Source organism: Mandrillus leucophaeus, unplaced genomic scaffold (assembly GCF_000951045.1).
Source record: "Mandrillus leucophaeus isolate KB7577 unplaced genomic scaffold, Mleu.le_1.0 Scaffold279, whole genome shotgun sequence".
In the NCBI taxonomy this organism is placed as follows: domain Eukaryota; kingdom Metazoa; phylum Chordata; class Mammalia; order Primates; family Cercopithecidae; genus Mandrillus; species Mandrillus leucophaeus.
The window spans coordinates 2,583,728-2,609,051 of record NW_012102909.1 but is presented as its reverse complement, the minus strand read 5'-3'; the positions used below and the strand labels follow the sequence as shown (position 1 = coordinate 2,609,051).

General features: G+C 43.2%; 1 protein-coding gene across 1 annotated transcript in view; it reads right to left on the bottom strand.

Moving 5' to 3' along the window:
- Nucleotides 1–25,324, bottom strand: part of LOC105543228 (histone H3.3-like) — a 58,803-nt gene that overhangs the window by 15,799 nt on the left and 17,680 nt on the right. The window lies entirely within an intron of this gene.

Sequence of the window (25,324 nt, the reverse complement as noted above, 5' to 3'; positions counted from 1 at the left end):
AATTTATTCATCTTGCATACAAAAGAATGGATGAAAAAAACGTTATGTACACATGATGGAATACTATACAACTTTAAAAAAGAAGGAAATCTTGCTATCTGTAACAACATGGATAAACCTAGAGAATACTGTGCCAAATGAAACAAGCCAGTTACAGGAGGAAAAACACCATGTGATTCTACCTATATGATGCATATTCCACATACATAAGAATAGAATGGTGACCACCAGGGACTGGGGGAGGGAGCAATGGGGAGCATTTTTCAATGGACATACAGCTTCTATTATATAATTAAAAAATTTAAAAAGCTGTGGTAAAATACACACAACATTTTTAAGTATGCAGTTCAGTTGTATTGAGTACATTTATATTGTGCAAACATCACCACTCTTTATCTCTAGAACTCTTTTCATCTTGAAAATTGAAACTCTATCCATATTAAATGAAAACTCCCTATTCTTCCGTCCCTCAACCCCTGATCACCACCAGTATCCTCTGTTCTCCATGAATCTGATTAGGCACCCCAAGTAAGTGGAATCATATAGCACATCTCCCTGTGTGGCTTACATCACCCTGCACAATGTCTTTTTTTTTTGCCCAAGCTTGAGTGCAATGGCATGATCTCAGCTCACTGCAGCCTCCGCCTCCCAGGTTCAAGTGATTCTCCTGCCTCAGCCTCCCAAGTAGCTGGGATTACAGGTGTGTTCCATCACCCCGGGTAATTTTTTGTATTTTTAGTAGAAACGGGGTTTCACCATGTTAGCCAGGCTAGTCAAAACTCCTGACCTCAGATGATCCGCCCACCTCTGCCTCCCAATGTGGTGGGATCACAGGCGTGAGCCACCGTGCCCGGCCCACAATGTCTTAAATGTTTATATTGTAGCATGTTTCAGAACTTCCTTCTTATGGCTGAACAACATTCCATTGTATGTATACACCACATTTTGTCCATCCATTCATCACTGATAGACATTTGGGTTGCTTATACCTTGCTTGCTATTGTGATAATACTGCGACAAATATGAGTGGATAAATACCTCTTCAGGACTCTGCTTTCAATTCAGTTGGATATATAACCAGGAGTGGAATTGGTAGATCATATGGTAATTCTATTTTTAATTATTTGAGGAACTGCCATGTTGTTTTCTCCACCAGCTGCACCATTTTGTATTCCCAGTAACACTACATTAGGGGTTCAATTTCTCCATATCGTTGCCAGCACTTGTTATTTTTGATTTTTAAAAAATGTGTGTTTTGACAAGTAAAAATTATATGGATTTATGGTATACAACATGATGTTTTGATATATGTATATATATACACACACACACACATTGTGGAATGGCGAAATTAACCTATTGAACATATGCATTGCCTCATATACTTCCCATTTTTTGTGATAAGACCACTTAATTCTCTTAGCAATTTTCAAATATACAATGTATTGTTACTTACTGTAGTCAGCATGACATACAGTCGCTCTCTTGAACTTGCTCCTCCTGTCTAACAAATTTTGTGTCCTTTGATATCTTTCCAATCTCCTCACCCCCCACCCTCTGGTAACCACCATTTTACTCTCTATTTCTATGAGTTCAACTATTTTATACTCCATATATAAGTGAGGTCTTTCTGTACCTGGCTTATTTCACTTGACATAATATCTTCCAGGTTCGTCCATGTTGTCACAAATGACAGGATTTTCTTCTTTTTAAAGGATGAATGGTACTCCATTGTGTGTATGTATCACATTTTCTTTATTCATCTGCTGATGGACCCTTGCATTGATTTTATATCTTGGCTATTGTGAATAATGCTGTAATGAACATGGGAGTGTGAATATCTCTTCAACATACTGATTTCATTTCCCTTAGATGTATACCCAGTAGTGATATTGCTGGATCATATGGTAGTTCTACTTTTAAATTTTTGAGGAATCACCATAGTGTTTTTCATAATGGCTGTACTAATTCACATTTCCATCAGTAATGTGCAAGAGTTTCCTTTTCTCAACGTCCTTGCCAATACTTGTCATCTTTCTTCTTTTTTGTAATAGCCATTCTAACAAGAGTGAGGTGATATGTCATTGTTTTGAATTGCATTTCTCTGGTGATTAGTGCAGTTGAGCACCTTTTCAGATTCCTGTTGGCCATTTGTATGTCTTCTTTTGGGAAATGTCTGTTCAAGTCCTTTGATCATTTTAAAACTCTAGTTACTTGTTTTCTTCCTATTGAGTTGTTTGAGTTTCTTATATACACTTTAGATCATAACCCCTTCTCAGATACATGGTTTGCAAATGTATTCTCTCACTCTGTAAGTTGTCTCTTCACTATATTGTTTCCTTTGCTGTGCAGAAGAGTTTCAGTTTGATGTAATCCTATTTGTCAATTTTTGCTTTTGTTGCCTGAGCTTTTGGAGTCATATCCAAAATTTTTGCCCAGACTAATGTCATGAAGCTTTTCCCCTATGCTTTCTTCTAGTAGTTTTACAGTTTCAGGTCTTATGTTTGTCTTTAATCCACTTTTGATTTTTGTATATGGTGTGAAATGAACATCTAATTTCATTCTTCTGTATTTGAATATCCGGTTTTTCCAGCACCATTTATTGAGTAGGCTGTCCTTTCCCCAGTGTATGTTCTTGGGACCTTTGTTGAAAATCAGTTGACTGTAAATATATGGATTTATTTCTGGGTTCTTTATTTTGTTCCATTAGTCTATGTGTCTGTTTTTTGGTGGTACCATGCTGTTTTGGTTACTACAGCTTTGTAGTATATTTTGGAGACAGATAGTATGATACCTCTAGCCTTGTTCTTTTTTCTCCAGATTGCTTTGGCTATTTGGGGTCTTTTGTGGTTCTATAGGAATTTCAGAGTTGTTTTTTCTATTTTTGTGAAGAATTTTATTAGTATTTTGATAGAGATTGCATTGAATCTGTAGATCATTTTGGGTAGTATGGGCATTTTCATGTTAATTCTTCCAATCCATGGACACAGCATATCTTTCCATGTTTTGTGTGTGTCCTCTTCAGTTTCTTTGGTCAGTGTTTCAACGGTGTTTTCTGTGTACAGATCTTTCATTTCTTTGATTACATTTATTCCTAAGTATTATTTATTTATTTATTTATTCATTTTATTATTATTATTATTTTTTTTTTGAGATGGAGTTTCACTCTGTTGTCCAAGCTGGAGTGGTGTGATCTCGGCTCACTGCAGCTTCCGCCTCCCGGGCTCAAGTGATTCTCGTGCCTCAGCCTCCTAAACAGGTACACACCACCACACCTGGCTCATTTTTTGTATTTTAGTAGAGATGGGGTTTTCACCATGTTGCCCAGTGTGGTCTCAAATTCCTGAGCTCAGGCAATCCTCCCACCTTGGCCTCCCAAAGTGTTGGGATTACAGGCGTTAGCCACTGCACCCAGCCTATTCCTAAGTATTTTAAAATAGCTATTGTAAATGAGATTGTTTTCTTCATTTTTTTGATAGTTTATTGTTATTGTATACAAACAGTACTGAATTTTGCATGTTGATTTTTGTTTCTTTTTTTAAAAAATACTATCAGACAAGCAAATGCATGTTGATTTTGTATCCTGCAACTTTACTGAATATGTTTATCAGTTCTAACATTTTTTGGTGAGTTTTTACTATTGTCTATCTATCTAAAGATCATGTCATCAACAAACACAATTTAACTTTTTCCTTTGCGATTTATACAAATTTTATTTCTTTCTCTTGCCTAGTTGTTCTGGCTAGGATTTCCAATACTATGTTGAATAGAAGTGTCCAGAATAAGCATTCTTGTCTTATTACTAATCTTTTTTTTTTTTTTTTTTTTGAGATGGAGTCTTGCTCATCGCCCAGGCTGGAGTGCAGTGGCACGATTTCGGCTTACTGCAAGCTCCGCCTCCCGGGTTCACACCATTCTCCTGTCTCAGCCTCCCGAGTAGCTGGGACTACAGGCGCCTGCCACCAGCCCTGGCTAATTTTTTGTATTTTTAGCAGAGATGGGGTTTCACCGTGTTAGCCAGGATGGTCTTGATCTCCTGACCTCGTGATCCGCCCGCCTCAGCCTCACAAAGTGCTGGGATTACAGGTGTGAGCCACCGCGCCCAGCCTGTCTTATTATTAATCTTAAGAAGAAAGCTTTCAATTTTCACTATTCAATATGATGTTAGCTGTAGGCTTATTGTATATGATCCTTATTGTGTTGAGGTCCATTCCTTCTATGCCTAATTTATTGAGAGTTTTTAATCATGAAAGGATGTTGAATTTTGTTGAATACCTTTCTCCATCAATTGAGATGATCAGGCTGGGCGTGGTGGCTCATGCCTGTAATCCCAGCACTTTGGGAGGCCGAGGCAGGTGGATTACAAGCTCAGGAGATCAAGACCATCCTGGTTAACATGGTGAAACCCTGTCTCTACTAAAAATACAAAAAAATTAGCCAGGCGTGGTGGTGGGCGCGTGTAGTCCCAGCTACTCAGGAGGCTGAGGTAGGAGAATGGTGTGAACCCAGGAGGTGGAGCTTGCAGTGATCCGAGATCGTGCCACTGCACTCCAGCCTGGGTGACAGAGCCAGACTCCGTGTAAAAAAAAAAAAAAAATTGAGATGATCATTGGACTTTTGTCCTTCCTCCTGTTAATGTGGTGTATCATATTTATTGATTTGTGTATGTTGAACCATCCTTGCATTCCAGGAATAAATCCCAATTGAACATAATGGATGATCGTTTTTTTTTTTCCTTAGTGGGGACAGAGTTTCACTCTGCTGCCCTGTCGTCCAGGCTGGAGGACAGTGGTGTGATCTCAGCTCACTGCAACCTCTGCCTCGTAGGTTCAAGCAATTCTTATGCCTTAGCCTCCTGAGTAGCTGGGATTACAGGCACCTGCCACCATGCCCTGCTAGTTTTTGTATTTTCATTAGAGATGGGGCTTCACCATGTTGGCCAAGCTGGTCTCAAACTCCTGACCTCAAGTGGTCTACCTGCCTTGGCTTTCCAAAGTGCTGGGATTACAGACACGAGCCTGGCCTGGATGATCTTTTTAATGTGTTGTTGAATTCGGTTTGCTGGTCTTGCTTTGTCACCCAGGCTGGAGTGCAGTGGCATAATCTTGGCTTACTGCAGCCTCAAACTCCTGGGCTCAAGTAATCCTCCTGTCTCAGTCTTTTAAAGTGCTGAGTATTACAGGTGTCACATTGCTCCTGGCCTTATTGAGGATTTTTGCATCTATGCTGATGTAGTCCCATTGGTCTATAATTTTCTTTTCTTGTAGTGTCCTTGTCTGGCTATTGTTCACAAGCATGTTGTTCAATTTCTTTGTATTTGTGAAATTTTCCAAAATTCCTTTTATTATTTCTAGTTTCATACCATTGTGGTCAGAAAAGATACTTGGTATGATTTCAGTCTTCTAAAGCTTATTAAGACTTGTTTTGTGGCCTAACATGTGAGTTGTCCTCAAGGATGTTCCATGTGCACCTGGGAAGAATGTATTTTCTACTGCTGTTGGATGGAATGTTCTTTATATGTCTATTAGGTTCCTTTGGTCTAAAGTGTAGTTCAAGTTTGATGTTTCCTTTTCGATTTTCTGGCTTTATTGAAAGTGGACTATTGAAGTCTCCTACTATTATTATTATTATTATTGAAATGGAGCCCTGCTCTGTCACCTAGGCTGGAGGGCAGTGGTGAAATCTCGGCTTACTGCAGCCTCTGCCTCCTGGGTTCAAGTGATTCTCCTCCCTCAGCCTCCCGAGTAGCTGGGATTACAGGTGGGAGTCACCATGTCCAGCTAATTTTTGTAGTTTTAGTAGAGACGTGGTTTCGCCATGTTGGCCAGGCTGGTCTTGAACCCCTGACCTCCAGTGATCCACCTGCATCAGCCTCCCAAAGTGCTGGGATTACAGGTGTGAGCCACTATGCCTGGCCTGAAGTTCCCTACTATTATTGTATTATAATCTCTCAAGATGTATTGATATTTGCCTTATGTATCTAGATGCTTTGATGTTGGGTGTATTTACAGTTGTCCCTTGGTGTGGGATTGCTTCCAGTACCACTGTGTATAACAAAAACTGCACCATTCAAGTCCCGCAGTTACCCTGGAGAACCTATGTGTATGAAAAGTTGGCCCTCCATATACATGGGTTTCCCATCCTGTGAATACTGTATTTTCGATCCTCATTTGGTTGGAAAAAATCTGCATATAAGTGGACCCGTGCAGTTCAAACCTGTGTTGTTCAAGGGTCAACTGTATATTTACAGTTGTTATATTGTCTTGATAAATTGATCCTCTATAATTATGTAATGATGTTCCTTGTCTTGTTTTACAGTTTTTTACTGAGTCTATTTTATCTAAGTATAGCTACCCCTGCTCTCTTTGGTTTCCATTTGCCTGAGCCTTTCACTTTCATTCTATGTGTGTTCTTAAATGTGAATTTAATCTTTATAGGCCACATATAGTTGGGTCTGTTTTTAAATTTTTGGTAGTATCCAACCTAATGGGTGTGAGGTGATAATTCTTTGTGGTTTTGATTTGCATTTCTCCAATGATTAGTGATGTTGAGCATCTTTACATATGATTGTTGGCCATTTGTGTCTCTTCTTAGGAGAAATGTCTATTCAAGTGCTTTACCCATTTTAAAAATGAAGGCATTTGCTCTTTGTTGTTGAGTTGTAGGAATTTTAAAAATATATACTGAATAGTAAGTCCTTTTCAGATACATGATTTGCAAATATTTTTTCCCATTCTGTGGGTTGCCTTTTCACTCTTTTTTTTTTTTTTTTTTGAGACAGGATCTTGCTCTATCATCCCTGGAGTACAATGGCATGAATGTGGCTCACTGCAGTCTCAACCTCCCTGGCTCAAGGGATCCTCCCACCTCAGCCTCCCAAATAGCTGGGACCATAGACACATGCCACCATATCTGGCTAATTTTTGTATTTTTTGTAGAGATGAGATTTCACCATGTTACCCAGGTTGGTCTTGAACTCGTAGGCTCACGTGAACTGTCTGCCTCGGCCTCTCAAAGTGTTAGGATTACAGGCGTGAGCCACTGCACCCGGCTGCCTTTTCACTCCTGATTGTATCCTCTGTTGCACAGAAATTTTTTAGTTTGATGTAGTACCATATGTCTCCTTTTTTTTTTCCCCATGCTTTTTACGATTTCGAGCATCTTTTTGTGGGCTTATTGTGCTTGTATATCTTCTTTGGAGAAATGTCTGTTCAAGTCCTTTGCCCTTTTTGAATGGGGTTGTTTGATTTTTCTGTTGTGGAGTATTTAGATTTCTCTATGTATCCTAGCATGTTAAACCATACTAGAGATGTGCTTTTCAAATATTTTCCCCCATTCTGTGCATCACCTTTTTTACTCTGCTGAAAGTGCCGTTTGATGCAAAAAAGTGTTTAATTTTCATGAGGTCCAATATATTTATTTTTCTTCTGTTGCCTGTGCCTTGGGTGTTATATTCAAGAAATCATTGACAAATCCAATGATATGCCCTTTTACACTCTTAAAAATTACAGACAACCCCAAATAACTTTTATTTAGTGGTTTTAACAATATTTACCATATCCAAAATATGATAAACATTACAATTAGTATTTTGGAAAAATGTGCCATTACGAGTGCCCACCACCACACCCGGCTAGTTTTTGTATTTTGTAGTAAAGATGGGGTTTCATCATATTGGCCAGGCTGGTCTTGAACTCCAGACCTCAAGTGATCCACCCACCTTGGCCTCCCAAAGTGCTGGGATTACAGGCATGAGCCACTGCGCCCAGCCAACATACTTTTTATAAAAACAACTGTCTTCTCTAAAACAAAAAAAATGTAGATAATAGTAGTAGAAGACAGCTGGATTCTCATATCTGTTTTTGTATTCAGTCTGTTATGTATGTTGTTTTGAATGAAGTAGATGAAGGAAATCCCGCTACATACAGATTTGGAGTTGGAAAAAATAGTATTTTAATAACCTTTTTAGATCATGGTGGATACTCTTCTTTGGTATGTCATCAAAATTAGACAAATGGCAGTTTCTGAAAAATTAGTTGTAATATGTGTAAAAAATTAGTTGAATCCATATCAGTGAACTCATACCTTTCTATAGTAAACTTCATTGCCCTATCTTGCACTTTGAATGGGTCTTTTATTCATGCCTGATTTTGTAACATCATACATTGGTCATTTTGAAAATGATGGTTCAGTGAATTATACAGATCTTCTAAATATAGGCACATTTCAGTCTGTAATACCAAAAACTAATATTTGTCAGTGTTACCACTGATTTCATCAGAAAAGTCTTGAGGTGTTAAGAAGTCTTAAGGTATCTACCAACATGGGTACACATTTTCTAAAATTTTAAATCTTCACTTGCAGCTCCAATTTTACAGTTGGCAACAAATACTGTCAGTTGTTTTCTATGAGGTGACAGGTTCACTTCATTCATTTTTGAGAAAATATTTGCCAGATACCCAAGTCTGAATAATCATAGTTTGTTAGTCTTTTTTTTCGTAATATAAATGATGTTCTGTGAAAAAGCAGGTAGGTCAGCTTGCAATTCAAACAATTAGGTAAGTGCTTCAAGTGCTTCGGTATTCAGCAGAAGTGCTTTGTGTACAGAGTATTAATAAGACATGTATTCAAGGGATACGTTTTAATAAAATTAATAATTATTACTCTATCACGGACATTCTTACATGAAGTTTGCCTTTCTGTTGAACTGCAAGTACGTGGGGGTGAAGACTATGACTCCTGGTGCAGTTTGGTGCCTCTTCATTGATTAAGGCTCTAGAAGGCACCGAATACTATTGCTTTCGCATCATCAGTGCAAATGTCCGCAAAGGGAATGCTGCAGAAAAACTCTTGGTATTATTATGAAAATGATGTTGACCTCTTGGATCCCCCGGGAAGGGTCTTGGGGACCCAGGAGTCCAGGGATCATAATTTGAGAGCCATGGCCTATATGACCATGGGTACTAATGGCACATGCCTCCAGCACCCTTGATCAGCCTCCCTTGGCCTCATTTTCCTCAGTTGTAAATGGAGGCCTGGGCAGGCTCTGTTTCTTCACACTGTTGGACTCTGTTTGCTGGCCCCCGAAGCTGCTCATCCCTTAGCAGTGATGCTGCTCTCAGCTCCTGCTTTTCCTCCCTCTCTCATGCTTCCCTTTCTCTCCATGGCTCCTCCTCAGCTCACTCTTTACGGGTTGGCATTCTTGTTGTTTCGTCTCCTCCTCCTCTCCCTGGGTGATCTTATTTCCTCCCTGGTCTTCAACCATCACCTGCAGGCTGATAGCTCCCAAATCTCTATCTTCAATCCACATGTGTGTCCCAGGCTCCCGTTTTGTGGTTCCACCAGAGACCTTTCCACCTGTATGCTCTACAGGCAAGTCAAAGCATGTCTAAACTGGTTTCTTCATCTTCGCCGACACATTGCTTCCTCTTCCGGAATAGGCAGTCTTGGTTAATCCATCATCTGTTCAACTGCTTAAGCCAGAATCCCAGGAGTCCTCCTCCCCTTATCTGGCTCCCTTCCTTCCCTCCTCTGCTCACCTGGCCTATCAGTTTGCCGCCTAAACATTTTCCCAGTCTCTCCTTGCTCTCCAGCCCCTCCACCACTGCCTCAGCTCAGGCACTCATCCCTTCTCACCTGAACGATTGCAAGGGTCTTCTCCCTGGCTGCCTGCCACCTGTTTTCAACCTGTACTCTACAGTTCTGGTTGGAAACCACGAGAGTGATCTTCTCACACTTCTTTTTTTTTTTTTTTAACTTTTAATTTAGGTTCAGGAGTACATGTGCAAATTTGTTATATAGTTAAACTCGTGTCACAGGGGTTTGTTGTACAGATTATTTCGTTACCCAGGTACTAAGCCTAGTACCCAGGAGTTATTTTTTCTGCTCTTTTCCGTTTTCCCAACTCCCTACCCTCCACCCTCAAGGAGGTCCCAGTGTATGTTGCTCCTCTCTTTGTGTTCATGAGTTCTCATCATTTAGCTCCCACTTGTAAGTGAGAACATGTGGTAGTTGGTTTTCTGTTCCTGCATTAGTTTACTAAGGATAATGTGTTTTTCATTAAATAAATACGTATTGAGTACTTATCATACTAGGCTCTCTGCAGGCTGTGGGAATACAACATAGGTAGGACACAACAGATACTGTGCTGACCCCCAGCACTCACAGCATATGAAGGAAGAGAGAAAAGGACAGGGCACAGGTCATTAGGACCCAGTGCAGTGGGGAAAGATGGCAGAGGTGCTTGAGAACCCCTAGAAGTTTTGGCTGAGGGCTGAGTCTGAGGGTTTTCAGGGAACACTTCCTGGAGGAAGCAGCTCTCACGTTCAGACTGCAGCCTGGGTGGGAATTAACTAAGAGAGATGAGAGTGTTGTGGTGAAAAACTTTACTGGAAAATTTGATCATCTAATTTCCTGTTAAATACTTCTCTTGTGAGCTCGCCACTGCCTGCAGGATCAAGTCCAAATTCCTTATCATGAAACACAACCTTTGTGGCCTCGTTGTCTACCACTCCCTTGTATTCGTTGTCATCAGCCCAAACTGATTTCAGTTCCCCCCAAACGCTGCTTGCTCGCTCTGTCAGCTCCAGGCCTTTGCACATGGAGTTCCTTGTGCCCTCCACCCTTGCCACGCAAATCCCTACTGCCTATCTGTCCAACTGTGAATCACGCCATGTCAGCTGTTGAGGAGACCTTCCTGGTCCCTCCCCTGTAGACTTTGTGGCTCCCTCTCTTATTCTCCCCACCTGTACACACACCTGGACTCTTGTGCCCTTATCACATACTTAGAGCTTGTCCACTCGTGTGTCTCCCTTACCCCTACCTGCGAGTATAGGAACTAGACCCCTGTCTAGTTCACACACCCTCATCCCATGAGCATTTTAGGCATCCCCAGGGTGTGTGACTCCCCTGTGCTAGTGGACAAGGTTAGACAATTACCATTACCTTCCCATCTTTTCCCCTCCTCCAGCTGTGTGACTTCCCTTTGCCGCTACCACACCCCATGTAGCTATCAGTTTTGCTGGACACAGCCACACCCATCAGGTACCCCATACCTGCTGGGAGTCATGGACACTCCTATAGGAGCAGTGCTGTGGGGCTGCTGGTCCCTGCATAGCCTTATAGAGCCGGGGGGCTTTGCCCCACAGATGCAGCTAAATTACAAATACCAGTCCAGCCCAGAATCAGTTCTTTCTGTTGAACAAAACTGTCTCTGGATCAGCTTGTTGTGCCTGTTTTCCTTCTTCCCTTAGAGTTATTTCCTTCAGAACCCTTCTACCCCTCATAAAAATAGGCTTCCCAAAGGTCTGCCCACCAGCTTACTAGACAGATGTGGCCTGCATTGTCCCCCTGGAGGCAAAAGATGTGTGGATATTTATTTATTTAAAATAATAAGTTATGGCTGGGCACGGTGGCTCATGCCTGTAATCCTAGCACTTTGGGAGGCCGAGGCAGGCGGATCACCTGAGGCCAGGAGTTTGAGACCAGCCTGCCCAACATGGTAAACCCCACCTCCACTAAAATATACAAAAATTAGTGGGGCGGGATGGTGCATGCCTGTAATCCCAGCTACTTGGGAGGCTGAGGCAGGAGAATCGCTTGAACCTAGGAGGCGGAGGTTGCAGTGAGCCAAGATCGTGCCACTGCACTCCAGCCTGGGTGACAGAGCAAGACTCCATCTCAAAATAAATAAATAAATAAATAAATAAATAAAAAACAGTAAGTTATATAAGCAGTGCTGAATACAGCTTCATCATTTAAAAATCCAAACAGTTTGGAAATATATAGACTAATATATAAATGCTCTCCTTGCACCTCTCTAAAGCCTACCATACAGGTAGGCACTGTTAATTATTTGGTGGAAATGTTCAAACGTTTTGCTTTGCATGTGAGTGGCTGGGATAGTATCTGAGAAATTAATTTTTTTCTCCCCTGAATTTTCCCTTTTTCTGCCCTCACATTGATGGAGCTTATTACCTCCAGAGCAGCTTTTCAGGTTAGAAAACTGAATTAATCTTCAGGCATCTCTGGCTTTTGTGTGCTGAAAGCTTAAGCATTTAGGGCAACTCCAGGATTTGCTGAGTAGCTCATCAAAGGACAAGGATTCTCTTGCACAGACTGAATGCCTTGACTGGAAACGATGGAAGAAGGATTTCCTTGGGAGTGGAAAGGACCCCAACCCTTTTAGTCCTGTCCTCCCCAGTCTGGCTGGGGGCAGGACTACAATCCCAGAAAGAGGCAGTCACATGGTAAGGCTAGCCAGGGGTGTCCAATCTTTTGGCTTCCCTGGGCCACATTGGAAGAAGCAGCATTGTCTTGGGCCACACGTAAAATACACTAACACAATAGCTGATGAGCTAGAAAAAAAAAATCACAAAATCTCATAATGTTTTAAGAAAGTTTACAAATTTGCATTGGGCCACATTCAAAGCTGTCCTGGGCTGCATGTGGCCCACAGGCTGTGGATTGGACAAGGTTGGACTAGGCTGTGAAGACACAGGCAACCTGATCCAAGGTTCCTGGCTGCCCCAAGAGGCACAGAGCAGCAGAGGCTGCCAGACCTGGCCTCTGCTGACTTCATCGGCAGCCCCATGCCTGGCACTTCTCAGTATTCTGGAGATTTCAGACATACCTGAAATTAAGTTTTCTGTTGTCAAGTTTGAAGCTTACTATAATCAATGAGTTCAGTTATAGACTAAAACTTGATTTCTTGCACACTTGGATTTGTGAAGGAGATTCGCTCCTGTGACTTGTATTATATTACTCATATTCTATCACTTAAAAAAATTAATAAATCTTGAAAAATTTTCCACAGCAGTGGAAATGGATGAATAAGAATGAGATAAATCTATCTCATTCTTTTCAAAAAGATGAATATTATTATTTTTTTTAAAATAGGCCAGGCACGGTGGCTCATGCCTGTAATCCCAATACTTTGGGAGGGTGAGGCGGGCAGATCACTTGAGGTCTGGAGTTCAAGACCAGCCTGGCCAACATGGTGAAACCCTGTCTCTACTAAAAATACAAAAATTAGCTGGGCGTGATGGAGCCTACCTGTAGTCCCAGCTACTCGAGAGACTGAGGCATGAGAATTGCATGAACCCAGGAGGCAGAGGTTGCAGTGAGCTGAGATCGCACCACTGCACTCCATCCTGGGCAACAAAGTGAGACTCTTTGTCTCTAAGTAAATAAATAAAAATACATGCTAATAGTAGGAGACTCAAACAGTACCAAAGGAGAAAGCAAAAGTTCCTTGGTCCTCCAGTCCCTCTCCCTAGATATAATGAGCTTCTTGAGGGTTCTAGAAACTTTCTATGTAGTTAAATTCACATAGCCATTTCTGCATAGCTCTTTTTATATGCAAATAACCTCAAATGAGATATACTTTTCTGTATGTATATCTTTATTATAAAATTTAAGCACAATTTTTCTATTTTATATAAATATTCTTATTTATTACTTAATTGTTAAATAAGTTCTTATTTAAGTAGATATAGGTTTTTGTTTTTTTTTTTTTTTTTTGGAGACAGTTTCACTCTTGTTGCCCAGGCCGGAGTGCAATGGTGCGATCTTGGCTCACCACAACCTCCACCTCCAGGGTTCAAGCAATTCTGCTTCAGCCTCCCAAGTAACTGGGATTACAGACATGCGCCACCATGCCCGGCTCATTTTGTATTTTTTTTTTAGTAGAAACGGGGTTTCTCCATGTTGGTTAGGCTGGTCTAGAACTCCTGACCTCAGGTGATCCACCCACCTCAGCCTCCCAAAGTGCTGGGATTACAGGTGTGAGCCACTGCGCCCGGCTTAAGTAGATATAGTTCTACTTCATTTCTTTTAATGGCCACCCAGTATTTCACAGAATGAATATGCCACATGTATTTAACCAATGATTGGCATTTAAATTCCCAGATTTTTAGCTAGCATTTATTGACCACAGACTATGTTGTTGGAATATGGTAAGTTACATAATCTTAGTAACAGCCCAAGGAATAGGTCCTTTTACTGCCTGTACTTCATGATGAAGGAACTCTGTTGCAAAGAGGTCAATAACTTTCCCAAGATCACATATCTGGTAGGTGGTAGATCTGGGACTTGAACCCAGGCAGCCAGGCCCTAAGGCTGCACTCTGGATTAGTATGCCACAGCTTCTCTGTAGACCCTGAGCACTTGTGCTGTTATATCCATAAAATACACTCATAGCAATGTACCTGCTAGGTCAAGGTATGTGCATTTCACACGTTAATAGCGCTGAATGATTAGGATGTTATTTTATGTAAAGAGTAATGGGCATCTTTTTATGACCAAGTACAGATCCCACTTGCTTTCAGAGAACAGAGGGGCTGCCGATGCTCTTGTACCCTGAGGCTCTACGAAGTAAGGCTGTTCTGTCTGCTTTGGCCAGGGCTTCAGCTCTGAATCCTATCTGGCCCTCTCCCTTCTGGGCTGGACTGGGCTCCCATGAGTCTTGGTGTCCTCTTATGCCCTCTGAGGCCAAGGCCACTGGGTGCTGGAGAAGCCTGCCCCTGTACCCTCTTGGTCTCCTAAGTTTGAAGGTACCTCCCAGCTAGAAGCCACCTAGATCCTATTTTCTTTCCATCTGCAAGAGGGAAAAATTATACCCACCTAAGGAAACAGAATTGGCCCCCTTCGCTGCCTCATTTGCAGCTCCTACACCTAACCACAGGGGGCCCCACTGTGGGACCTCCAGGTCTTGGTCCTGCCAGACCTTTGCGGAGGTGGGAGGTAAGATTGTGTGTCCTGACTTCTCCATGGCTGTGGCTTTTAAAGGACTGTATCAGTGGTTCTCAAACAGGGACAGTTTTACCCGCCAGCCCCAGGACAGGACATCTGGCAATGTCTGGAGATATTTTTAGTCGTCACAACTTGGGGTGTATATATGTGTACGCACATGGGGCATGTGCACGTGCACATGTGCATATTCTGCTGGCATCTAGTGGGTAGAAAGAGGCCAGGATGCTGTTAAACATCCTACAATGCACAGGACAGCCTGGCCACAAAGAGTTATCCAGCTCAAAGTGTTAATAGTGCTGACACTGAGAAACCCTGGGCTATTGAAGGGCAGACAGTGCCCAGCACATGGCTCTCCCCCATGACTCCTGAGTCTCTACGTAACAGGAGCTGAGGGGTGGGTGGTATCTGGGATGAAGGGAAGTGGCTTGAAGGTATATTTACAAAAAGCTTTTTATAAACAATGAGTAGATACCAATTTCCCTCTCAAAGAACAGGAGAATGGCTGGTGAAGTTTGGGGGTGGGTAGTGGGATAGATTGTCTTTCTCTACATGCAGTCACAAGCTATGGAGAAATTAAGGATGTTGAAGACACTACAAAGTTTACTAAATATGGCTCAGCTATTCTCAAAGAAAAATGCTTGGAATTAAATGCTTTATTATTAAACCAGGTAGAATTTAACTGAGCAAGTTGGACACTCAAGAAGCAAGACAACAAAAAATAAACTGACAGGAAGGAACTGGAACAAATTAAGATAAAATAAGTAGTTAATGAATTAGAAAACAAGAAAATCTGTAACTTTAATAAATACACTTAAGACAAATAAAATTGACAATTTGGTATGCTTGTCAGGAAGACAACAGAATTAGATAAAAGTGGATGTAGAAATGGAAAAAAAACATTGATAAAAGAAACCATAGTCTGGGTGCACATGGTGGCTCACTCCTGTAATCCCAGCACTTTGGGAGGCCAAGGTGGGAAGATTGCCTGAGCCCAGGAGTTCAAGACCAGCCCGGGAAACTTAGGGAAACCCCGTCTCTACAAAAAGTTTAAAAATTAGCAGAGTATAGTAACTTGTGTCTGTAGTCCCAGTTACTCAGGAGGCTGAGGTGGGAGGATTACTTGAGCCCTAGAGGTCCAGGCTGCAGTGAGCTACAATTGCCACTGCACTTCAGCTTGGGAAACAGAGTGAGACCCTGACTCAAAATAATAATAATAATAATAAAAAGAAACCATAGTGGAACCTCTCTGTGTGAGGGTGGCATGGGCTTGAGGGAGGGCGATGGACACTGCAGCATATTCATGCATTCATTTAACAGCTACTTGCTGAGCACATACTGTCAGCCAGGCATTATTCTAAACACTGGGGGTACAACATTTAACAAAATAGACAAAAGGCAGTGGCATTCTGAGCCCTAGTGAGCAGGTAACAACAGACGGGGACCAGTGACATCAATTCACCTAAGGCCCAAGACTGGCTCAAGATGTTTGATTGAACAAGAAAATGCTGAAGCTTAGGTGAGGAGATGGAGCAGGAGATGAGAAGAGGTTTAACTTCCTTTCAGAAAGTCTAGATTTGGAGGGAAGAACAGATTCTACCATATAAGAACATAAATATTTCTTAATGACTCGTGTAGTCTATCTTCTTTGCAAATACTGATGTGTCTGAAGTAGTGTCCTGCCATGAGACCAACTAACTGACTAGCACTGGATTACCCCACCTCTTTTTTTTTTTTTTTTGAGACGGAGTCTTGCTGTGTTGCCAGGCTGGAGTGCAGTGGCGCAATCTCGGCTCACTGCAACCTCCACCTCCCAGGTTCAAGCGATTCCCCTGCCTCAGCCTCCCAAGTAGCTGGGACTACAGGTGCGTACCACCATGCCTGGCTAATTTTTTGTATTTTAGTAGAGACGGAGTTTTGTCATGTTGGCCAGGATGGTCTGGATCTCCTGACCTTGTGATCTGCCCGCCTCAGCCTCCCAAAGTGCTAAGATTACAGGTATGAACCACCGTGCTCGGCCTACCCCACCTCTTAAGAAGGACTCCATCTGGAGTTGGTCACTATTCCTCTTCTGCTTTTCTATCTCAGACTTTCAGGCTACAGAAAAGAAACCTTTCCTCCAAGAATTGGAGCCTTGGCCAGCCCTCGCCCTTAGAAGACTCCATTTGTGGCAGATGGCGCTCCCGTAAGCCAGTGTGGGATTCCTCTCAAACACCCTGTGTTAGTCCATTTCGTGCTGCTATCACAGAATATCGCAGACTGGGCAATTTATAATGAGCAGAGATTTACTTCCTACAGTACTGGAGGCTAGGAAGTCCAAGATCAAGGGGCTTTGCTGCATCATCCCATGGTGGAAGGTGGAAAGGCGAAAAGAGTGGAAGAGAGAAAAGGGAGCCAAATTTGTCCTTTTGTGAGGAACCCACTCTCATGATAATGGCATTCATTTACTCTGCCCCATGGCCTGATCACCTCTCGGGCTCCACATCCCAGCACTTGCATTGGAAGTTAAGTTTCCAATACATACTTTCTGGGAGAAACATTCAAACTACAGCACAACCCTTGTTTTAGGCCTGTGGCAGCCATCGTGGCTGGCTGTACTCTCTCAACACCCAGGGCCCTTGGTGGGCTGCTTAGAGAAGAGTTTCCAAAGGAATGTTCTGTGGCCAGTAGCTGTCTTCCAACTCATCTGCGGCCACTTCTTTGGCTTCTAAAGCTCCTGGGAAGGGAGTTTGCTCTCATGCCAGGCTGTGTGGAATCTTTCTTCACAGAGAGGAGCAAGAGAGTGTTCAGGGGACTCAAAAGATGACATTTTCAAAAAGCTCCCTCTGCTTTTGTTAATAGTGGCAAACACTTGTATCCTGTTCACCTTGGGCTGGGCACTGTTCTAACTGCTTAACATTCATTAACAACCACTCTGTGAGGCAGGTGCTCTATGATCATCCCGTTTTACAGATGAGGAAGCTGAGGCACAGAGCTGTGAAGTACCGTGGCCAAGGTCCCCATGATGGAAGTCTGGGCTTGGCCTCCAGAAAGCCTCTCACATGTGCTCATGGCAAAGGCTTCAGGACTTCTCTCCTCCGTCCACTCCTTCAAGAACCTTGTGAACACCAGACACATTCACACATACACAAGGAGAAAAAGAAGCAGTTGTCTGGCCTCTCCCTAATTCTGACTCCTTCTCCAGAGAATTTAACTCATTTTTCTACAGAGGATTTAACTGAAGTGAGTGCTGATTGCAGAGATTACCGACAGCTATAAACATTTACTTGTTGAATTTGAATGAACGAACCCTCTGTCACCCCTGCAGTGGTCTCTAGGGTTCTTTTGGCCTCTGGGCCTATAAACTGAGCTGCTTGGGTAGTAGATTTGCCTGGACTTAAGAGCATACTCTGTCACTCAGAAGGACCAGGGAGAGCTGGTGAAGCTGACTTGGAACACCAGGGACATAGGGCTATTCTGACCAGGCCCCCAGTTTAGGAAAGGAGGTACTTTCTCAGAAGAGGCCTCCAACAGCAAAGATGTGAAGTTGTAGATGGAGGGGAAGCACTCCCTTGGATCAAAGCCAACTTTGCACTAGAGGCAGGAAGAAATACTATGGGCTCATTAATTACAGGATGCCACAGGATTGGCTTTGCCTCTGGGTGTGAGGGCAATAACCTATGCTTTAAACAAACAGCCCCATCACTCTACAGTAATTAGCAGCATAATAGGCATCTTCATAGAACTAGATTGACAGGTAGCCCACAACATACAGCCTCAAGCTGGCCTAGAACTGGGTTCTTTCAGATGCCACAGGATCTTGGGCACAGAAGTGACACATTTTTGCTTAGGCTATTTGCTGTGAACTTGCTATGTAGTAGGCAGTGAGAGGAACACACAAGAAATGTGAGACACAAACCTTACCCACAGTCGTACCACAGCAAATCGAGGAGGCAAAATTAAGCTTGAAAAGTTAAACGGCAGCACAAAGAAATAGCATTTATGTCTCATACAAAGGGTACGAATGCTCAGAGCCACAGGGCAGCTCTGGACAGGGACCCCCACCAGGTAGATGGAATGGTGGGGGTATGGTGAGGTCTGCATTACCTGCAGGGTTTCTGCCAGTGCACATTGCCATGTTTCTTACAAGAGAAGTAGGAAACAGAAAAAGAAAATTAAAAATCATGCTAATATTTGTCAGAGATACACATTGCTATGGTTTTGGTTATATCCTTTAAGATATTTTTTCTATGCCTATATATTTTATTACATAAATAGGTTCATACTGTATGTCTGTTCTATGACTTGCTTTTTATACTCAGCAGTACGTTGTGAACATTTTTTCTTGTCAATGAAATTTTTATGGATCGCTTATATTTCACTACGAATTTACCATGATTTAACTAATCCCTTCTTATTGCCATTTTAGGTTATTAACAGTTGTGGCCATTATATGTAATTCTGACTCTGTGCACATCCTTATTATTATTATCATTATTATTTTTATGAGACGGAGTTTCGCTCTTGCTGCTCAGGCTGGGGTGCAATGGTGAGATCTCGGTTCACTGCAGCCTCCACCTCCCAAGCTCAAGTGATCCTCCTGCCTCAGCCTCCCGAGTAGCCAGAGTTACAGGCATGTGCCACCATGCCTGGCTAATGTTTTTGTATTTTTAGTAGAGACAGGGTGTCACCATGTTGGTCAGGCTGGTCTTGAACTCCTAACCTCAGGTGATCCACCTGCCTTGGCCTCCCAAAGTGCTGGAATTATAGGTGTGAGCCACCAAACCCAGCCACATCCTTATTTTGATCCACTTAAGTAGAGGGGGATCTACTGCCTTAGCCTCCCAAGTAGCTGGGATTACAGGCATGCACCACCACTTTGGCTAACTTTTGTATTTTTTTAGTAGAGACAGGGTTTCACCATGTGGTCAGTCTTGTCTTAAACTCCTGAGCTCAAGTGATTCATCCTCCTCAGCCTCCCAAAGTGCTGGGATTATAGGCATGGTTTCTGTCTTTATGTCAGTTTCAGAAAGAAACTTTCTTCTCCTACAGAATTTATATTAATATATTCACACAAACTATCTCAATACTTTGGTGTTTTTTTTTTTTAAAGTGAAGTAGAGTAGATCAAGGAGTATGCACACTTTGAAGGATTTAGTACGTATTGTCAAATCGCCTTCCAGGAAGGATGTATCAACTTAGGCTGTTGTCACCAATCCTATGAGAGTGCCTCCTTCACTACATCCTTCCCAACACTGGGGATTAGCATTTTTGGAAATTTTGCAAATTTGATAAACAAAAACATAGTATATCATTGTTGCTTTAGTTTGCTTTCCTTTTCCTTTTTTCTTTTTATTACTTGGACTCTTTTACAGGCCAACCGTTGGTAATTCTTTCTGATGAATTATCTGCTTATGTGCTTTATCTAGTTTTCTTTTCTTTTTTTTTTTTCTTTTTTTTTGAGGCAGGGTCTTGCTTTGTTGCCCAGGCTGGAGTGCAGTGGCATGATCACAGTTCACTGCAGTCTCAACCTCCTGGGCTCAGGTGATCCCCTACCTCAGCTTCCCGAGTAACTGGGACTACAGGTGCCCCCCACCACACCCAGATAGTTTTTGTATTTTAAGTAGAGACAGAGTTTCACCATATTGGCTAGGCTGGTCTCAAGTTCCTGAGCCCAAGCAGTCTGCCGACCTCGGCCTCCCAAAGTGCTGGGATTACAGGTGTGAGCCACCAAACCCAGTCAGTTATCTGTTTTCTATTGATATATTTCTCCATTTTTCCCACTTCATTTGTGCAGTTTGTTGTTAGTATTTAGTGTGGTATATTATTTTTTTCTTATACAAAGATGTATTCAGGCTATTAACTCCTTGTCTGTCATATATGTGTGTGTGTGTGTGTGTGTGTGGTTTTTTTTTTTTTTATTTGGAGATGAGAGTTTCACTATGTTGCCGAGGCTGGCCTCAAACATCTGGCCTCATGTTATGCTCCTGCCTTAGCCTACCCAGTCGCTGGGATTACAGGTGTGAGCCACCTTGCCCAATTATCATGTATTACAAATATTTTATCCTAGATTGTCACTTGTCATTTAGTCTTGTTCATGTTTAAAGCATTCATGAATCTAAAATGTCCATGTATCAAGGTAGTCTATATAGGCTTTACAAATCGTGAGGCTGGAGGTGGCCATGACTGGAAGCAGGGAGGCCAGCAGGGAGGCGGCCCCTGCCAGAGTGCACGTGTGGCAGGATGAGGCCGAAGGTGGGGCAGGGCTAGAGAAGAGGCAAGCAGGGCCAATTGGAGGCAGATGAGAGAGGTGACCAAGATGTGGTGACCTTGGGTGGGGGAGGGAGGAAGGAAGAGGAGGAGCCTTGAGTGACTCACAGGTGCTGACCTGGAGGAGGGCAGAGTGTGAGCAGGTGGAGGATGAGCCAGGATTGGGACTACAGGAAGGGGAGTGGTGGGGGTGGGGTGCAGAAATCGTGACAATTCCCTTTGGCATTGTTGCGTGGAGGCTCCTGGCCGGATAGGTCACTGGTATTTGGATCACTAGGACTGGGCTGGTTTCTGTCTTTTTTTTTTTTTTTGGAGACAGAGTCTCTCTCTCTCTCCCAGGCTGGAGTGCAGTGGCACGATTTCAGCTCACTGAAACCTCTGCCTCCTGAGTTCAAGCGATTCTCCTGCCTTAGCCTGCTGAGTAGCCGGGATTACAGGCATGCTCTACCACACCGGCTAGTTTTCGTATTTTTGTAGTAGAGACGAGGTTTCACCATGTTGGCCAGACTTGTGTTGAACTCCTGAGCTCAAGTGATCTGCCCTCCTAGGCCTCCCAAAGTGCTGGGATTACAGGCATTGTTTCTGTCTTTATGTCAGTTTCAGGGATACTTCTTCTGCTACAGAATTTATATTAATATATTCACACGAACTATCTCATTACTTTAGTGTTTTATTTTTTTTAAATTTAAATCTTAATGTAGCTAGGCACAGTGGTGTGCACCTAGAGTCTCAGCTACCTGGGAGGCTGAGGCAGGAGGAATGCTTGAGCCTAGGAGCTGAAGGCTGTAGTGCATCACGATTGCACCTGTGACTAGCCACTGCACTCCAGCCTGGGCTAGGTGAAACCCTGTTTCCAAAAAATAAAATAAATACTAATCTAGATGGAATCTGTAGTATTTTTGTGAATTGTGAAAGTTAAGGAGTTAACTCACTTGTCATTGACCTTCACCTGGGGCAGCCCCCAGCCCCTGGCCCAAAGACAGTCCTGTGGGCCCTTAGAGTCCCTGTGTTGCTGCTGCTGTTACTGCTGTGGCTTCTGACCTGTGCCTGACTGCTGTCAAGCCCACTGTGTTGGGGTTTCCTGTCAGTTGTGCCCGGGGCCCTGCCTCCAGTCAGTGCCCTCTCCCAGAATGGTTTCTTTCAAGCATTTCCTGTGGGTTAGCTCTGGGGGTCTTTTCCTAGCCTATTCTTACCTGTGTTATTGCCAGAAAGAATTCTTCACAGTTGCTAGTATTTTTATGGCCTTTCCCCAGTTTCTTTAGCGGATGCATATTTTTCTCTGTTTCAGATTTGCTAGGTTCTTTTTTAAGTGACTTTTTAAAGGCCTTTTCTCATTGGGGAATAACAAACATGAAGTCACAAATCCTAAGCATACATCTCAGTGAATTTTTACATAGATATTCACTATATCCCCACGACCCTGATCAAGAGACTTCTTTTAGCGTTAAGAAGCTATTGGTGGGAGGTTGGGTGGAGAGGGAAATCATAAATGTGTCCCCAAACTGCTTTTTTTTTTTTTTCCTAGAACTATCAGGAAATGGTGTGAGGAGGGGAGCCATGTATGAATTTCAGCTTTATGAAGGGGTATGGAGAGCACAGCGGTTAGAAGTCAGGCTGGTCAGGAGCTGGTCCTGCCCTTCACTAGCCATGGGACTTTCTATGCCTCAGTTTCAACAACTGTAGAATGGGAGTAGAAGACAGCTTCTGCCTCATAGAGTTGTCATAAAGATTACATGAGGCAGTGCACGTAAGTGCACAAAAAAATGTCAATTGTTGTTTCTCTTGTTATTAATAACAACGAGGAAGAGGCGGCTGTAGCCGTGGTTCTTAACTAGGAGTATGTGTCAGAATCACCTGGGGCACTTTTGCAAAAATACACACGCTTGACCCGGCCAGATAACTGAGTCAGGATCTAGATTTTAAGCGCCTCCCCAGGTCATTCTGTTGCTCATCTGTGGTTCAGTGCCACCGGGCTGGAGGTGGCCATGACTGGAAGCAGTGAAGTCAGCAGGCGGCTCCTGCCAGAGAGCAGGTGTGGCAGGAGGAGGCCACAGGTAGGGCAGGGCTGGTGAGAAGGAGAGCAGGCTGACTTGAGGCAGATGGGAGAGGTGGCCAAGACTTGACTTTGCACAGGGGAGGGAGGAAGGAGGAGAAGCCCAGGGTGACTCACAGGTGCTGACTTGGATGAGGGTGGTGGAGCATGAGCCAGGGTAGGGACTACAGGAAGAGAAGTGGTGGGGGCAGGGCACAGAGATTGTCACAATTGCTTTTGGGCTCCTGGTGAGGATAAGTTAGTATTTAGATCTCTAGGCCTAGGTCAGTACTATGGTTCTGGGAGGTGTTGGTGTGGAGGAGATGGATAAAGCCATGGGCTTGGTCTTTGAGTAAAATGTGGAGGGCAGAGGAGAGCCAAATTCACAAGCATCCTCCTCTGCAAAGGCCTGCATCCATTTTTTTTTTTTTTTTTTTTTTTTTTTAAATAGACTGGGTCTTGCTCTGTCACCCAGGCTAGAGTGCAGTGGTGTGATCATAGCTCACTGTAGCTTTCAACTTCTGGGCTCAAGCCATCCTTCTGCCTTAACTTTCCAAAGTGTTGGAACTATAGGTATGAGCCCCACACCCAGCTTTTTCGTGTGTCCACTTCTTATTCTGCCTTACCTAGAAATAGAGAAGAGCTTGTTTCTCATGTAATAACCCCTGCTGAGAACTGTTGGAAAATAAACTGTCCCCTCATCTGAAGATGAATACTAACTTTGGGTCATTTTCTTTCTTCACAGGTCACACAGTTTTCCACACTCCTTGATGAAGGTGCTTAAACCCTATCCATCAGCATTCTTGGACAGCATCTCTGGTTAGGGACAGTATCTGACCGTCTGACATCCCTGCACCCCCCATACTGTCAGCCTCAGGTGGATGGTTTCCTTAGATGGTGGCTTTCTTTGGACCCTTGATATCAACCAGTTACTATTTGGTAAGAACTTAAGTCATTCCAGTGCCTCTCTCAGAAGCATTTGCATTTAGAATTTCAGGTGTCATAGAAATAACGAAAGATGTTGCATTCCTGAGGGAATGAATACATTATTTATTTCCTTGTTCTAGAACATCATTGCTCACTAGAATTTTCCATGATGATAGTAATGTTCTCTGTGCTGTTCCATGCAGTAACTGCTGGCCACATGTGGCTGTTGAACATTTGAGATGTGTCCAGTGTGACTGAAGAACTGGATTTTTTCATTTTAATGAATTAAAATTGATTTTTTTTTTGAGACAAGGTCTTACTCTGTCATCCACACTGGAGTGCAGTGCTGTGATCATGGCTCATTGCAGCTTTGACCTCCTGGGCTCACGTAATTCTCCCACCTCAGCCTCCCAAGTAGCTGGGACCACAGGTGTGTGCCACCACACCTAGCTAATTTTTTTTTTTTTTTTTTTTGAGAGACGGGGGTCTCCCTATATTGCCCAGGCTGATCTCAAACTCCTGGGCTCAAGTGATCCTTCCTTGGCATCCCAAAGTGCTGGGATTACAGGGGTGAACCTCCACATCCCACCTTAAAATTGTAATTTAAACTGAAAAATGGAAAGCAGGCACTATGAAGTTGTATTCTCTGGGTCAGTGAGAGCTAGGGATGTTAGGCCTGATACCCCACCTGACTGCTCCACTACCAAGTGCTCCCCAGAGGGATTTGGAATAAAGGAGGAGGAGGCCTTGGTTCTTAACTAAGGGTGATTCTAACCATCTACAAAAGCAGGCATCAAGTAGAAGATTACTTGGCTGTTTCCACATTGAAACCAAATGAGCTTTCTTTCTCCCTTCCAACCCTGGCCTCAGCCCTCATTCTGCCTGCATGAGAAGGCGGTGTCCAGTACTGCTCCTCCCAGGCCTTTCCAGGCTTCCTTCTTCCAGCTCTTCCCACCTTGGGACCATTGTTCCTGTCCTCCCTTCTGCCCTGCGTCCCTCTCCCTGCTCCCACCACGGCAAGCCCCACCTCTTCCAAGAAGGCTTCCTAGACTCCTCTGTCCCTTCCAGGTGAGGCTAATTCTAGGGCCCTGAACAAATTCCATTTGGCTTCCCAGCTGGGGGTGAGGTGGCAGGGATGGGTCTCAGGAAGATCAGCTGCAGGATGGATGTGCATGTAACCACTGTGTTTCTGACTTCTTTGACCACTGCTCATGGTGAGAAAGATATCTCCTGTCCCAACCAGGACACACCTCGATGTATGGATGCATAACACTGAAGCAAAAGTTTTTTTTTTTTTTTTGAGACGGAGTCTCACTCTGTCACCCAGGCTGGAGTGCAGTGGCACAATCTCGGCTCACTGCAAGCTCT